The following is a 12778-nucleotide window of genomic DNA, read 5'->3' on the forward strand; positions in this document are numbered from 1 at the left end:
TGGGAACAATTTCTTTATACTTTTATCTCCTCATAAATGACGGAAAAGATTTTGTTTTGACTTTCCAGAACAGCTCATCTTGGCACTGAGAATTTCATCCCAAAATGTGAATGTCTGGGAAAGTTTTCTGACTACATGAAAACAGAATAGTGGCAAAGGTTCTTATTTAAATTTTTTTGTAGTTTTGAAATCAAATGTAGAAATTGAGGATTAGGGCCTGATCCTGAAGTAGTTCCATCGACTAGGATCATTAGTCCAATTATTCTTTTGTGCCAACATAGCAATGTTTATATTTAAACAAAAACCTAAAACTGAGTTCTTTTGCAACTTTAACTGCATAGTGGATACAACTGATAATGCCCTTACTTGCACTGAGTAACATGTTACTCTAAGTGAAGGCATCAGTATGTCCTCCCACATAATGTAGATCTCCCCAATATATTTCCTTGCTTGCAGTATGTCTCATGACTACACTGTTCTTCTGAAGTAGTTGTTCATGTGTGAATATGTAGTAGAGTGATATAAAAGCAATATTTTATTCAGAATATTTTCAGAAGAATGTTAAGCATGACTGCATCAACTTTTGCAGAAGAACTAATTTTCAAAGTTTCAGTCCTTGAATATAAATCATATGATTTTTCTTTTCTTCTGCAGGTTACTCAAAAAGCCTGACACATGTCACCTTTATCATGACACCTCACTGTCCGGGTGAAACACAATACTGGCAAATACAATACATGCAAATTTTCCTCTTAAATTAATATGAAAGTGAAGGAAATTCCTCGTTTGGGCATAGGATAGCAACAAACCCCTCCAAATCCACTCATGCAGCTCATGTGAGGTTGTATTACGGTCTCATGCAGATATTAATTTGAAATAACTGCACTGACTTCAGTCAGTGGAACAGAGCAAAACTGGGTCTTTATATGTATTTTCTTTTCTTTATTTAGACTACTTCTAGTTCAATAGGGTCCTTTTTACAACTTCAAAGAGGTGTTTGCAATATTGCATAGGATGTGCATTCTGTATGCTTTTGTATGTAACTAGTGCTTTTACCACTTGTAAAGTCTTTTTCTGTTTTTGTTATAATAAAATTTTATTCTTGGGGTAGGAGGAGAAGGGTGGGGAGAGAGAAGTGGGGCACAAATGAATGTAGATTAAGGTTCTCTGGTTTAACTGAGATGTTCCCAGTTTAGGAATGAACTTTCTCTCCCTGGGGAATGCAGTGCTCTTGAGGCTGTTCTCACTTATTCTTAACTGTCCATGTTCCTTAGGGGCTATGATGTTACCTTCTTCAGAGTCTCTCAACACAGCTATAAATGAGGGCTCTCAAGTGATTAAAAAAATCAATCACAATTAATCACACTGTTAAACAATAGAATATCATTTATTTAAATATTTTTGGATGTTTTCTACATTTTCAAATATATTTATCTTGATAACACAGAATACAAATGGTACAGTGATTACTTTTTTATTTTTAAGTATTTGCACTGTAAAAACAAGAGAGTGTTTTTCAATTAATCTAAGTACTGTAATGCAATCTCCTTATCATGAAAGTTGAACTTACAAATGTAGAATCATGTACAAAAATAAAATAATGTAAAATTTTTGAGCCTGCAAGTTCACTTAGTCCTACTTCTCGTTCAGCCAATCGCTCAGACAAACAAGTTTATTTACATTTGCAGGTGATAATGCTGCCCACTTCTTGTTTACAATGTCACCTGTAAGTGAGAACAGGTGTTCTTGTAGTACTGTTGTAGCCAGCATTGCAAGATATTTACGTGCCAGATGCGCTAAAGATTCACTTGTTGCTTCATGGTTCAACCACCATTCCAGAAGACATGTGTCCATGCTGATCACTGGTTCTGTTCGATAAAAATCCAAAGCAGTGCAGACTAATGCATGTTCATTTTCATTACCTGAGTCAGATGCCACCAGCAGAAGGTTGTTTCTTTTTTAGTGGTTCAGGTTCTGTAGTTCCCACATCGGAGTGTTGCTCTTTTAAGGCATCTGAAAGCAAGCTCCACACCTCATCCCTCTCAGATTTTGGAAGGCACTTCAGAGTCTTGAACCTTGGTTTGAGTGCTGTAGCTATCTTTAGAAATCTTACATTGATACCTTCTTTGCGTTTTGTTAAATCTGCAGTGAAAGTGTTCTTAAAATGAACAACATATGCTGGGTCATCATCCGAGACTGCTATAACAGGAAATATATGGCAGAGTGTGGATAAAACAGAGCAGGAGACATACCATTCTGCCCCAAGGAGTTCAGTCAGAAATTTGATTAACGCTTATTTTTTTTAATGAGCGTCGTTAGCATGGAAGCATGTCCTCTAGAATGATGTCCGAAGCATGAAGGGGCATGCAAATGTTTAGCATATCTTGCAATGTTGGCAACAAAATGCCATGCAAATGCCTGTTCTGACTTCTGGTGACATTGTAAATAAGAAGAGGGCAGCATTATCTCCCTTAAATGTTGTCAAACTTGTTTGTCTTAGCGATTGGCTGAACAAGAAGCAGGACTGAGTGGACTTGTAGGCTCTGAAGTTTTACGTTTTTGCGTGCAGTCATGTAACAAAAAAATCTACATTTGTAAGTTGCACTTTCAGGACAAAGATTGTTCTACAGTACTTGTATGAGGTGAATTGAAAAATACCATTTCTTTTATCATTTTCACAGTGCAAATATTTGTAAGCAAAAATAATATACACTTTGCTTTCAATAATAACATAGAATACAATATATATGAATGCAGAAATATATCCAAAAATTCAGTAAATTTTAATTGGTATTGCAAATAAAACTGATTAAGCATGATAAATTTTTGAGTTAATCATGTGAGTTAACTGCGATCAATTGACAGCCCTAATATAAACATAATTAAGTGCTTTTTAATTCACTGATGAAGAATGCCAGTATTGCAATACTGAATTAAAGTACAATCTTATAAACTCTCACACGATAGAATTGAGACTACAAAATGCTTACCACTGACCTACACACTTCTTGCATTTTATATTTTAACCCCAGTTCTTCGTTCTGTATCTCTTCTGACATTTACAGTAAGTAGAGCATGAAGGATTTTTCTGTATTTTGAAAAAATTAAAGGTTTTTATTAGACTTCAGGCATAACAAACTTTCCCAGAGCTCAAGTTCAGATATGACCTGGGCATTCCTTAGGTGTTAGATACACATCAGTAGAAAGAAAAGGAGGCCATGTTCAATATAAATGTAAAAAAGCTTTAGACACTTGTGATTATCTGTCGCTTTGCCTGAATGACTACAGCAGCTTGCAAATAGGAAGGATTTGGCAGGGAGACCAAAACTGCAAATCCTTTGCAACAGCATTACGCTAAGATTAAGTTCCTGTGAAATATTTTCTCAGTCACTAATTTCACACTCCAGGGACAGAACTGTGAAAAGTTTACAGCATATAAATCTCATTTTAATAACTGCTTCCTTGAGCCTTCTTTTTTTGAATAGTCATTGCCTTTTTGATAAGAAAATGTTTAATTCTTTTACAGTAAATGTAGTAAAGATTGTTAATCCTCTTTTATTTTATAATTGTAGACATTCTTATGGTAATTTGCAAAATGTTGGTAGTGAGGCTTGGTACATCATATTCCCTGTTTACACAATTTTCCAGCAGTGCAGGTTCTTTTACTGCAGTTTTTTATGCACAGGAATAGAACGTGGAATATCTTAACATCCTGTTTTGCCTTTATTCAGAAAATACTTGGCTTTTCAGGGCATTTTGTGTGTGAATGGGAAAGGATACAAAATAACATGTTTGAAACGTGAAGCACTCCTTATGAATTATTGCACAATAAGTGGGCACTGCAGGCCAGATGCTCCTCCTATTTACACCAGTGCAACTGTGATTGGAATCTGGCCTAAAATGTAGTAGAAAAGTGAAATTATGCTCAAAATTAGGATTATGAATTGCTCAACAAACGTAGCCTTAACATTGAGAAAAATCCAGTAATTTCAAGACCAGAAACATGAATCATAAATTAAAATTGGAGCTGGAGAAAGCTTAAAAAAATGTTTTGTTTTGTGGGTGTGAAAGGGAGAAGGTTTTGAGATTGTTCTTATGGACCTGAATTCATTTATTTCACTTCTCCCTATTGGAAACGCAGTACTATGTCCTCCCCAAAGGCAATGGTGAGACTTTCCTGCTGCTATCTGATGATTTAGATTTGAGGTCGACAGTTGAGAAGAATTGTTTCTTAAAGAAAATCCACTTCCTTGCTTCATTCTGAACTCTGCTTCTCGGAAAACTTGTAAAACAAGACTCCTAGGGGAAATGAGTAGATTGTCACGTGCAACGTCACAGCTTTTTACTGGGGTTGAAAGAAAACTGCCACTTTTTTAAAGCCCAACTTGATTATCAGATAGTCATGAACATCAGCTCTCTGATAGTAATTATGAAATAATAATACTTTGCACTACATTGGCAAAGCTTTTCTGAGACTATCAAGTACTTTACCTGCCTCTCAAGGGGCCTGCCAAGCTTCACTACCTAAATGTTTCCGTTCTCCTCATTCTCATTTTCCAGACTGGGAAAGCTGAGGTAGTGAGAGATGGAGTTGCCCAAGGTCACAGAGGAACTTGGTGTTAGAGCTGAAAATAAAACTCAATAGTCAAAACTTTCAAAGCAGTTCATGGTAATTTAGCATTAATTTTTAATATATGGTGGGTAGCTAAATTCCCCTGTACAGTTTTCAAAATCTCAAGCAGGAGTTTCTAACTGCACATGACCTGCGTAGACAACACTCTCTCTAAACATTTTTATTGTTGAAAAGAAATTGGAGAAGAGAGTTATTCTTTATTTCCAAAGCAGAGAGCTGCCAAGGGATTTTTCTAAAACTGGTTTTATTAAGGGCCATTGGCACGCCATAAAACTAAACCTGTAAAATTGAAGTGAATTAATTAAAATATGGCACTTTTCTTTCAAGCCAACTGCTTTTTTAAATAATGCTGAGACAGAAATCCAGGCAAGGAGCTTAAGAAATGTTAGTGTGATGGTAAAATTCCAATTTGATTCCTAACTCATCTAGTTGTGTCCCTCTAGTACAAAGTTTTTGGATTGTTGCATGGCTTGAGCCAGATCCATGCTACTCCAGTGGTACATGGGACCCATAACCAGACTCACTGTACAGAGGAACCCTGAGGAAGGTCCCTAGATGATCTAGAGCTGATTTAGTGACTACACAAAGTCTTTCCCCCCTCCTCTTGTCTCCAGTGCAGGGAATGTGGCCACGGGGGGGAAAACGATATAGTACTTATGTCCTAGCAATCGCCAGTTGTTGGAAGAACCTTCTGATGCTATATGCAGCTGATTTACAATAGGGATCAAACTAGGTCCCAGTCTCCAGGTTTCATATTTGGAGAGCTGAAAAAGTGGCATAAGGGTGATGTAGCAGGACAGACCAGAAAACCTGGCTGGTTTATGTTCAGTAGTTCAGAGCAACAGCAGGGGGAGTTCAGAGAGGAATGGCAGTATGGCGCTTTGACTTCAAATTTGCTGACCCTTTTTGTGGTGGTGGGTGTTTATCATTACCTTCACATTGTTAATATGCCAACTTTTAAAACAGAATTTTTAGTCTTAAGAATATTACCAGGAAATATCACTGGGAAAGATGCAGATACTGAAGCTCACTTTTTTTTTTGTGAGACGTGATCCCTAAATCTGTGCTCTGTTATAATGCATGGGTGATAAATTTTAATGTTACTTCTATTAGCAGCTGTTAAACAGAGATGTGTCATAGAGAACTGCACATTCCAGTAGAGCTTTTAATGTTTACCACTGAGTATGACAGTAACCTAAAGGAGGATTTATTCTAGACTCCTCAGTCTCATGTTTGCATTTTTATAAACATGGGTGTTTAAATTGATTGGGTGGGGGGAGAGAAATGCACTAAAGTGAAGAGACTGTCTGTAAAAGGACATTAATAAAAGCATGAATGGTCCAGGAATGAGGCAGAAAATGAATGCGAGACCAGACTTGGTCAGGATAATGTAACTTCTGCAGAGATGAAAATTAGAAGTATGACTGCCCAGGCAAACAAGTTAATTTTAAGCGTGTTCTAGACTCAAAAGCAATTTTTTTTACACTAAACAACTTCATGTAAATAATGTTTTAATACTAGCTGTGATACAAAAGCAGAGGCAATGTAATTTTAAAACTATTGCATTTTTTATCAAAACAATGGCAAATATTGAGAACCTTTCTTTGAGCAAAAGATGATGTTTATAGGTAGGGCTTAAGGAAAATGTTGGAATGGTTACTGTGAGGGATACTGTAAATACTATTTGTTTTGCTCCTAAGTAAGGAAGCATTCGCCTTTTTTGCATTACAAATAAAAAAAAACTTATTTCTAGATGCTTACAGTGAGTGTATGTCTTGTGAGGATAAGGAGACTGTATAGTGATTGTATTAATCCTGCTCTCCATTAAGAACTAGGCTTTCAAAGTTGTCAGACATGTTCTTGCAGTTACAGGGAATGTACTACTTGTTATGTTACTTTACTCATCAACAAGTGATCTGTGGTGTTAAACACTCCTCATATGATGGGAGTCCGGCTAGTCAGCGCTACCCTGTTCTTCTGTGACAGCTGTTCGTTTTTTCCTCTCCCTGGGCAGATCACTCACTTTATGGAATTAAAATATCTTAACTCTATAAAGATTGCCACACTGTAGTCTTTTCAGCACCAAAAGACAACAGGCGAAGATCAGGGGTTCTCAAACTGGAGGTTGGGACCCCTCAGGGGGGTCGTGAGGTTATTACATGGGGGGTTACTTTTTAAAATATTTGTTAGGGGGGTCACAGTCAAAGACTTGCTGTGTGAAAGGGGTCTCCAGTAAAAAAAAGTTTGAGACCTACTGTTGTAGATGATGATGATTACAAAAATGTAGCATAAGAGTTGCAAGATATTTTCATGGTGACATTAGAAATGCACTTAAGGTAATTTCATTTGGAAAAACAAACAGACCCATACATACTTTACTTCAAAGCTCTACTAAGAAACAAGGGATAATAAAAATGAATGAGCAAACCAGGAAAGAGAAAGCAAATGTATACTTTAAATTTGCAAACATGTTAAGGTCATACTTTAAAATTTGCAGATATGTTCAGGCCCAAAAGATGCGGAGAAATGGTGTGCAACATAGGAATGATATTTAAAATGTAAAATAAATTCCTGTGTTGCAACCCATTTCTGCCTCTCTTTGGCCTGAATGTGTAATGGTGTCTGTTTTAGGTCATATGCTCATTGAAGAAGGGTACTGTTGCCAACTCTTGTGGTTTTATTGTGAGTCATATGCTATTTAATTGCTTTTCTTAAACTCCTAGAAACTAAGATCATGTATACATAAGGATTTCAGCTTTTTTTTTTTTTTAATGAAAGTGCCTATACCTCATTGTTGCAGAGAGAAGCTTGAAAATGTGATCGCCCCCCACCCATATGCACCAGCAGCAGACACCATTGTCTACACTCTGGGTCCTAGTGCCCGCCCCACATACACACAGTCTGGCACCTGAGGCGGCCCCCTCAGTTTGCCTCATGGTAAGGCCAGTCCTGTTCTCTCCCCGGCCTTTGAATAACAGAGTCATGATGACAAGAGAGAACCTTTTTAAGAATAGGCATTTCTGGATAAAAAACATTCTAGATCCTGAGGGCCCGCATCTAAGTATGATGCTGTCTATGAAACACTGGAATCCTCTCTGACAGAGGACACGCTGGGAAACTGTTTGGAGGCAATAGGTAACTTGTGTTGGAAAGGGAATTAAGCTAATATAGTAAGTTGTATCTTTGTTTATTTTCTGTGTACCTGATGTTTTCTTTTCCTTAAAATTTCAGCTTTGAGTCTGATTTTTATATTAAACCAACTTTTCGTTTTTTTACCCCAAGCAGGTCTCTCTTGTGTAAACTATGTGGAGGGTGTGTTCCAAAATAACTGATAACTTGGGGAGCAGGTTTCACTCCTTTGGGGGGTAACAAACAACAGGGGAAAAATCCAAATGCCTAGTAGTTAACTCTGGGTAGATGGATTAGGGGTGACATAGGGCTGGAAGCGCTGTTAGTGTCACCCTGAGTAACTAGGCTGGCTGCTAGGGGGAGACCTTAATGCTTTTAGGCTGGGTACTTGTGTTAGCGCTCTGAGCCAGAGCTACATAGTATTAAGGCACCCATGGGTCGTCTTTGAGGAGTGTCCCTCTGGATTCTCCACTTCAGGTGTCGTGACGCCCTGCGCTTGTAACTGGAGATTTGTGGTAGCAGTGCCTGATTGGGCCACACACGCATAGTAGCTATCTCGCACTGCTCCAAGCAGTTACATAGCGGTGTGCAGCCAACTGCCCCCTAGTTCCTTCACTACCACCTTCGGCTTGAGTCAGAGCAGTCAGCAACGCCCTCTCCTATTTCAGAAAAAAATTATAGTAGATAATTTATAGTGGTAGTGTTATTTTAGTCATCGTTAGCGTTCCTATTCCCTTCCCCTACTCTAATTTCTTTAATTTCATTAAAAAAAAATCCTTCTTTCCTCTCCCCCTGCTACCAACCTCTCCAGCAGGTGTGTAGCCTTATCCTTAAACAGGGCTTACCCCTGTTTTTCCCTAAGAGATCAACTCTCTCAGGCATGCCAGGCTGACTTGGTTTTAAAATGCTGCCTGACCTGCAGACTCTCCATACTGGTCTCTGATGGTCACGCTCAGTGTGTCCGCTGCCTCAGCGAGATAGACCTTACTCAAAAGTGCCCACATTGCAGAAAGCTAACAGCCAAGACAAGAAAAGCCAAGGTTCTCCAACTGAAGCTCCTCATGATGGAGAAATCCCTCAGGCTAGCCTCTGACCCAGAGTCCAGGTCACCCCCTGGCCAACAGTCACCAGTGGCAGCCTCTGATGGACTCTGCTTCAGCAATGGTTGCCAAGGAGCCTGTTCCTAGGAAGGCAATAAAGCGGTCACAGACATCCCGGCACCAGGAGTCATCCAAAAGAATGCAATCCCCTCCTGAAAAATCTGCCCCAGTACTGACAGGACCGAGAGCGCAGGACCACAAGGCACCAGGAACATCTGGAATTAAGAGTTTCTGACAAGCTAAAGACCCTATGTTGGCAAGCTCTAATGGCATTTCATACACTGAAGTGAAACCTGCCAACTTGGCACCTATAGCGCCGAAGATGATCTCAGCACTGAGCAGTACTATAGCATCATGTGCTGTACCTATGTCACATATCCATAAATGTTTGACACCTGCAGTTTCAACTCATGCTCCCAAGCCATCCACCATGCCATCTCTGGCATGAGCCGTATGGTACCGCATCTATTTATGAGGCACGTGGACCTGATAGTGGCTTCACCACTGAAATCTATTTGACACCAAGGGCACTATTGATACTAAGCCAGCTGACTACTCCCTGCAAATCAGCCCCTCCTATCTCCAGTGATGAGGAAGAATAGTATGATGCAGCAATATACATTCCTTACCACTCCTCACCCAAGCCAGGACCATCTGATCACCCACCACCTGCGGACATGGATGGATTGTATGGGCACCGCCCCCCATACCATTCCCACATAACTGGTCATACTGGGATCCATGGGAAATGTACAGGGCCCAAAACTGCAGGCTCCCTAGCCTTTCAAGGTCCAGAACAGCCATGTCACCTTGACCAACTGTCCTGGCACCCTCAAACACAAGAGGAAGACACTGAGGAACTTGAGGACACAGCTGAGCATGACACTTCACCACCTACTCACCTCTCGTCTTTGTCACGAGATGAAAACATACTACTACTCTCCCTACTACAGGAGATGATTTCAGATCCTTTCAGGACCTCTTCAAAAGGGTTGCTGAATCCCTAGACATTTTGTTGGCACAGCTACCAGAATCCCAACATAAGCTCAGACATACTCCAGGCATCCCCATTGGCAAAGATAGCCCTGCTGATAAAGGATGTGATTATGGAGCCTGTGAAAATCTGGTAGACTCCAGCTACTGCACCACTCTTTTGTGTAAGAGGTCTGACGAAAAAATATGTCTCAGCGAAAGGAGCTGAATTTTTATTCACACACCCCGCACCAAACTACTTTGTGGTGGCAGAGGTCAATCAAAGGGGGAAACAACACCAGTCCCAGGTGACCCCATATGATAAAGATTGGAAAAGGCTAGACCTTTTCAAGTGGAAACCTTATTCCTCAGCTACGCTTCAGTTCCACATAGCCAACTATGCTGCCCAAATATATGCACAATTTGTTCCCCAAAATGTCAACTTTTTTTTGAAAATTTACTAGATGACAAAAAAGAATAGTACAAGGAAAACATTTCTGAAGGGTGTCTCATCACCAGGATGGCCCTCCAGGCCTCCCTTGACTCTGCAGATATGGCAGCATGATCCATCGTGACATCCATGGTCATGCGCTGTGCATTGTGGCTCCATCTCTCCAGGTTCCCAGGGAAGGTCCAAACAACAGTCAAGGACTTACCCTTTGAGAGGCAGAAACTACTTGCAGACAAAAACAGTGTTTCATTACACACCGGAAAAGACTCAGACGACCAGGGGCAGCTCTAGGCATTTTGTCGCCCCAAGCACGGCAGGTAGGCTGCCTTCAGCGGCTTGCCTGCGGAGGGTCTGCTGGTCCAGCCTGCCTGCTGCCCTCACGGTGCGGGCAGAGTGCCCCCCGTGGCTTGCCGCCCCAAGCACGCGCTTGGCATGCTGGGGCCTGGAGCCGCCCCTGAAGATGACCTTTGCAAACCCTTGTCATTTACATACCTGCAAACAAAAAGAAACAGAGCAGGTTTTACCATCAGAGATTCCAGTTTACGCCATACTCTCTGCCCTAATGGCATAAAAAAGACAGAACAGATGTCAGCAGAACCAAGATCAGCCTTTGATGTCTCAACAATCCACCTCTTAAACAATCATTTTGAAGGTGTGGTCAAGGGCACGAGACCTCCACACTCTCTCTGACTCTGGAACCAGAAATGGTCCCCTGCCCATTTGGAGACCATCTGTCACCATATTGCCCAGTCTGGAACATCATCATGACAGACAAATGGGTTTTATAGATTATCCAGAAGGGCTACTCTATCCCCTTTTATTTCTATACCACCTCCCCACCCTGCTTCCCCGTCCCTCTTCAGGGACCCCCTCTCATGAGCACCTGTCACAGCAGGAAATAAATCACCTTGTACAATTAGGTGCTGTAGAACCCGTACCATTACAACACGGAGAGAGGCTTTTATTCACATTACTTTCTAACTCAGAGAAAGACCAGTGAGTGGAGACCCATCCTGGATTTAAGAGAAAAACAACAAATTGGTGAGAACACAATGTTTGAAAATGATGACTCTGATCATATGCAGATGGAAGAGAGGTCTCTGGACGTTCAGAGCATTTTCTTTCTACATTGGAAGAACAAAAATGTGTAGAGAATTACCTACACTATTTGATTCCATAACAGAATGCTCAAGGGGTCAAACCATCTCAAAACTGAGACTGTCCAAATGGATATCTGGGTGTATGTTGTTTTGGTAGCACAAATGGAATCTATAACCTTTACTGGGAATTCGCACATACTCCACCAGAGCACTGGCAGCATCTGTGACCTATCACTGACATTTGCAGAGCAGTTACCTGGGAAGCAGTCCATACTTTCACTAAACATTTTGCTTTAGAACAACAATCGGCATCAGATGCTTGCTTTGGACTTATGGTGTTATCCACCATCAGTAGACCAACTCTGAAGCCCCTCCCCTCCACTGAGAGGCACTGCTCAACAGTCACTGAAAGTGGAGCATTCACAGGGATACTCCTTTCAGAAGAAAAGGTTACTCTTTGTGCGGTAACTGAGGCTCTTAGAGATGGTTGTCCCTGGGGGTGCTTCATGACCCTCCCTCCTCCCCTCCACTTTGCAGTTTCAGGCTGATTCTCTGAGGTAGAGAAGAAACTGGGGGACAGTTCACTGTGTACCACTCAGAGCGGCGCAAGACAGCTATTGCATATGTGCGGCCCAACTGAGCATTGCTACCACAAATCTGATTTACAAGCGCAGAGCATCAAGAAACCTAAAGTGGAGCACCCACAGGGACAAACATCTGTAAGAACCTCAGTTACTGCACAAGGGGAGTAACCATCTCTTACAAAGCTGGCGGTTACAGAACCCCTTACTGGTCTGAATGATCCACAAAAATGTCATAGTCAAACCCAGCCCCCTATGCTAAGCAGATCAAGTAAACCTAGACCATCTCTGGCTGATCCTCTGTGTTCTTAAAAACCTCTAATGATGGGGATTCCACAATCTTCCTTGGGATCCTGTTCCAGAGTTTAACTACCCTTGTAGTTAGTTTTTCCTAATATTTAACCTTAAAACTCCCTTATTGCAGGTTAAGCCCACTCTATCTCATCCTAGCTTCAGTGAACATGGAGAGCAATTGATCCTCATCCTCTTCATAACAGCCCTTAACATATTTGAAAACTGTTAACAGGTGCCCCCCTCGGTTGTCTTTTCTCAAGACTAAACACCCAGTTTAAAACAAACTTTGTCATAGATAAAAGGTTTAGAAAACCTTATCATTTATATTACTCTCTTCTGGACACTCTCTCCAGTTTTGTCCGCATCTTTCCTAAAGTGTGGCACCCAGAATTGGACACAATACTCCACTTGAAGCCTCACCAGTGCCGAGTAGAGCAGGACAATTACTGCCCGTGTCTTGTATATAACACACCTGTACAAATAAAGGTGATGTCTCTCTAAGAATTGAGAGAACTAAT

This window comes from Chelonoidis abingdonii, chromosome 14, assembly GCF_003597395.2.
Source record: "Chelonoidis abingdonii isolate Lonesome George chromosome 14, CheloAbing_2.0, whole genome shotgun sequence".
NCBI classification, from domain to species: domain Eukaryota; kingdom Metazoa; phylum Chordata; order Testudines; family Testudinidae; genus Chelonoidis; species Chelonoidis abingdonii.